The sequence below is a fragment of the Nannospalax galili genome, unplaced genomic scaffold, assembly GCF_000622305.1.
Source record: "Nannospalax galili isolate Female #2095 unplaced genomic scaffold, S.galili_v1.0 scaffold385, whole genome shotgun sequence".
NCBI classification, from domain to species: domain Eukaryota; kingdom Metazoa; phylum Chordata; class Mammalia; order Rodentia; family Spalacidae; genus Nannospalax; species Nannospalax galili.
This window is the reverse complement of record NW_008354956.1, coordinates 850848-856389: the sequence shown is the minus strand read 5'-3', so window position 1 is coordinate 856389 and position 5542 is coordinate 850848.

The window sequence follows — 5542 nt, the reverse complement described above, 5'->3', positions numbered from 1 at the left end:
TTTTTTTTGGTCTTTTTGAGTCAGGGTCTCCCTGTAGTTCCAGCTGGACTGAAACTTCCTATGCAGACCAGGCTGGCCTTTAACTCACAGAGATCTGCCTGCCTCTGCCTCACAAACATATTTTTTTAAAGACAAGGTGTTACAGGGCTGGAGAGATGGCTCAATAGTCAAGAGCACTGACTCCTCTTGCAAAGGATCCAGGTTCAGTTCCCAGCACCACATGATGGCTAACAACTGTCCATAACTCTAGTTCCAGGGAATCAGATGCCCTCTTCTGGCCTCTTCAGGCATTGTATGCATGGGTGCACTTACAGACATGCAGGCAAAACAAATTGAAAAGAAAAACACAGGATCTCACTATGTAGACCAGGCTGGCCTGGACCTGACAGAGATCTGCCTCTGACTCCCTAGTGCTGGTATTAAAGGTGTGTGCTACCACACTGGACTTTTGATTCTACTTTGAGTGAGTGTTTCACTCAGCATGGCTTTAAGGTGTAACCACATAGTTGTCTCAATATTTAATTTTTTCTTTAATTACTCAGTGTTATTTCATTTCATTCTTGTATGAACCATGGTCTGCTTATCCATCAGGCATTTCTTTTCATTTCTTTTTCTAAAAACACTTTATTTTTATTTTATGTGTATGACTATTTTGCCTGCATGTATATAAGTACACCCATGCATACAGTGGAGTTACAGCTGGCTGTTAGCCAACATGTGGGTGCTGGGAACAGAATCCTGGCCCTCTGCAAGAGCAGCCAGCACTCGTAACTGCTGAGACATCTCTCCAGCCTTCCTTTCTTTCTTTCTTCCTTCCTTCCTTCCTTCCTCTCTTTTTTTAGGATTTTTTTTTTTTTAGATATAGTGTCTAGTTAGGTAGCGCAGACTGACTTTAAGTTCACAGCAATCCCAGGGTAGCCTCTCAGGGTGCTGGATGACAGGTGTGAACCACTGTGAAGGACTTATTTTTGTTTCTGGAGTCAGAGTATCTATATATAGCCCAGGCTGGCCTAGACCTCACCAGTTCAATGTAGGGACAAATTCCATCAGCAGATCCTAGGAAATCACAGGTGTGCACCCTTCCTGTGCTGCCATTGAGGAGGAGCTGGTTCATTAGTTGGAGCCTAGCTAGGTGGAGTGGACACTGTGCCTTGGGGAGCCCACAAATTTCCTCTTTTTTATTTTCTTCAATTTGGGGTCAGGGAGACAGGAGGTTTGAGACAGGGTCTCCCTATAGCTCCAACTGGAATTCACTATGTAGACCAGGCTGGCCACGATCTCACAGAGATCTGCCTGCCTCTGCCTCCTGAGTGCTGGAATTAAAAGTCGGCACCACCATATTTTCCCCAATTTCTTATTACTCAAGTTTATTTATTTAATGTGTGTGCGTGCACCCAAATGTGAAAATCAAAGAACTTTGTAAGAGTTGGTTCTCTCCTTCCACCACCTGGGTGTGGGGTTTGAACTCGGGTGGTCAGGTTTGGCAGCAAGTGCCTTTACTTGCTGAGTCATCTTACTGGCTCCAGAGTTGGGACTCTTGATATAAAGGAACCAGGATATGCTCAGAGGAGACTCTGCACTCATTGGTCACATGCCTGCTCTCCAAGATACCATCAGGCCTGTGAGCACCATGATCCTGGGCCACCATGGGTTCTTGTTGTTGTTAGAATCAGTTCTATAAATGCCCGTCAGGAAATGTGTCAGATCCCCTGATTGTTCTAACAACTGTAAAGAGCACTCAGTGAAATGTGTCAGATCCCCTGATTGTTCTACCTGTAAAGAGCACCCAGTTGATAGGATCCAGCATCTAGCGATGTGAGGAATAGCTGAAGGACTAAAACAGACTGGAACAGAAACATGATGAAAACCTGGGCATGGTAGTATGCACCTGTAATCCCCACACAGGGAGGCTGTGGGCAGAGAATCTGGGCTATGCAGTGAAACCCTATCAGGAAAAAATAAAATAAAAGATGAAGCTATTTATTCCTGAAGCCATTGAATTCAAATTCTTGGTAAAGATTCACTGAGCAGAATTGAATTATGGGAGGATGGCGGAGCCTTAGCTCCCTGGGGATACTGTGCATCTTTCCATATCCCTGCAAGTCAGCCCAGGACTTTACTTGCAATGCATGCAAATCCTCTTGCCAGTGGGTAGTGTGAGCCATCCAGCAAGTTGCTGTTCTTTCTAGCTTCAATCTCCCCATCACGAGATAATCCCCACCTCTTGTAGAATCACTGTGAATGAGAGTTAACCCTTGTGGAACAGTAGCTGCGGTTACTGAGTGCTCAGTAACCATGGCTACTGGGTGCTGAGTGCTTAGTAACTGGATCTCCTGGAGCAGCATGATCCCATTTGGTCTCTCCACTTGCTGTTAGCTGTGACTGAGTGTAGTGCCTCTGCGAACCTGTTTTCTCCTTCACTGTGGTGGTTGAACGAGACAAGGCAGCAGGTGCCGATACCCAGCAGGTGCATGCTAGATGGAAAAGGTCAGTCCATTCCCGCCTCCACTGGAGTCAATGACCAGGAGAACCAGCTTGGCTGGGCTGCTAAATATTAGGGAATGTGAGCCAAGGGTGAATTTGATAGCCGGAAACTGACCTTTCTGGGGTGTTTATATCACAGATGTTGAACAACACTGAAAATCCTGAGTTGTAGCATTTTTTTTTCCCTCTGATACCGGGAATAGAATCCATAACCTCATACATTGTTAAGCAAGCTTTCCACCACTGAGCCGCTAGCCCCTCACTGGGGGATTCTAGGCAGGTGCTCTACCACTGAACCCCCCCTCCCAGCCCCTCACTGGGGGATTCTAGGTAGGTGCTCTACCACTGAGCCACACCCCAGCCCCTCACTGGGGGATTCTAGGCAGGTGCTCTACCACTGAGCCACACCCCAGCCCCTCACTGGGGGATTCTAGGCAGGTGCTCTACCACTGAGCCACACCCCAGCCCCTCACTGGGCGAGTCTAGGCAGGTGCTCCACTACTGATCCCCATCAGCCCCTCACTGGGGGATTCTAGGCAGGTGCACGACCCATGTTTTTTGAGACAAGTTCTCACCATTTAATGTGCATTGACTTGAAATTTGCATATTCCTGTTTCTGTTTCCCATGTGTGGGGATTACAGGTGTGCAGCACCAACCTGGCTGTCATATTTTAATTCATTAGCATTCAGTCATTGAATACACCCCATATCATGCCTGTAGTCTCAGCACCCAGGAGGCAGAAGCAAACCCAAGCTCAGCCTGGTCTACATCATGAGTTCAGGCCAGCTAGGGCTGAATAGCAAGACCTTGTTTCATAAATGCAAAATAAAAGAGCTGGGTAGAGTACTTTCACCCCAGGACTGGAGTTTGTTTCCTAAGCAATGAAGCTTTGTTGACATTTGGATTAGATTCCTCTGGAACAGGGTGGGAAATATCTTTCAGAGTGTACAGTCAGTTCCTTGTAAAGTTTCTTCTTTGGTAATAGGAAACATTTCAGGTAAGTAACTTCCCAAACTGGTTAAACAACATCCTCTCTTTGTTTGCTTGGAGGAAAGGGGTTCTAATGCTATGCAGCCGCGTCACCTACTGTTCAATTGTGGAACTGCATCCCACGCTTGCGTTCTGAACATTTTTAGACGTGGTATGTGTGATTCTGCTCTGCAGCGGTTTACAAACAAATGCATGTGCACTGTACCATGCATGTGGGGGTTGAAGAGAAACTCAAGGGTAATTGAGGCTACCCACAATCTACATCTTGGTTCATGTTCATTCCTAAAGAATATTTTTGCTAGATTCAGAATTCTTTGATTTTTCATGTGTGCGTGCATGCATGTATGTGTGTTCACGTGTGTGTACAGGTGTGTGTGTGTGTGCATGTGGAGGCTTGAGACTGACATGGGGAGTCAACCTTGATCACTCACCAACTATCCATTGAGGCAGGGTCTCTTAATTGAACCCAGAGCTCACTGATCAGCCCCTCTGGCTAGCCAGCTTGTTTAGAGGCTCCCCTGTCTCTACCTCTGAGCACTGGGATTACATGTGAGCCACCACGTCCACCCAGCATTAATGTGGGTGCTCGTGATCTAATCTCAGGTCTTCATGCCTTACATTGGCCTTAACTCCAGATTCAGAATTAGTTGTGTGTGTGTGTGTGTGTGTGTGTGTGTGTGTGTGTGTGTTGTACATCATGGTGTATGTGTAAGTCAGAGGACAGTTTGTGAGAGTTGATTCTCTCCTTCCACCATGTGGGTTCTGAGGACTGAACTCATGTTATCAGAGTTGGCAGCAAGGGCCTTAACCCACTGAGCCATCTCAGATTCGGAATTCAAGCTGGACGGTTTGGAGATGCTTGTGCCACTTCAGGCCTCCTTGATTTCTGGTGGAAAAATCAGGGGTCATTCTAATTGTGTTTTTTGCAACACCCTGCTTTTCTCTGGAAATGTCCCCCTTTGCTATTGGTTAACCATAGTTTAGTGGTGTCTCTGGCCATGGAATCCCATGTCTCCTGTGGGTGTGAAGTGAACTCATCCTGTGGGGCCTCTCTTCCTGTCTGTGTGCCTGGAGGATGGAAAACCATCCCTGACTTTGAATTCAATAGACCTGCTCAGTGTGGTGTCTCAAATACTCATCCACAGGCGTGGATGAACACCTACTGTGTGCCAGGCACTGTCCTAGGCTCTGAGCAATTCAAGGCAGGCAGACAGAGGCCCCTACCCTCAGGAAGCTGACATTAGGGGGAGGCAGATCATCAACCGACCAACTTAGAGTCTCAGAGACTCCATCAAGTGACAGTACTCTGTAGAGAAATATGTAAAGTGGGGCTCAGCTGGTAGAGTGCTGTAGCCCAGAAACACTTATTCCTCAGAAGAGCCAGAGGCAAGTGCAGGGCACCCTGGGAAGAAGGGTGGAACCTAGCTTGACAGAAGATTGGAATGAAAAAAGGAGGAATTGTCGCCATCTTGGAAGCAGGGAACAGGAGCTGGCGAGCCAGCCTGCCGTGGACCCTGTGGGGCGCTGGGGACCTCTCAAGGACCCTGTGGACCCTGCTTGGAACTCTGCAGGGCGAGTGGGCATGCATGGACTCGAGATGAGGCGTGGTGCTGCACTGGTGTGCGGCACTAGGCCTGGGGTGTTCATTTCTTTCTAAGTCATTCCCTCCCCGCCCACAAAAGTACAAACTGCAAAATTCAGATAAAAATGTGTTAGGTTGGTTTGTCTACCCGTGTCAGGAGCACGAGACCCTGAAGAGAGTGAGGGCAGGTCAAACAGGAAGGAGAAAAGTTAGTGGGACAAATGCTTTTCGTGGAGCCCTGGATCTGAGCCTCAACACGGTAAAACTTAGTGTGGTGATATATGCCTGGAATCCCAACACTTGGGAGGTGGAGGCAGGAGGATCAGAAGTGTAAGGTCCTTGGCTAGATAGTGAGTTCCAGGCCAGGCGATGGTACATGAGAGTCTGTCCCCCCCTTCACCGACAAAAAACAGGAGGCAGGAAAAAGACAAGAAAAATATATATATATATATATATATATATATATATATATATATATAGAGAGA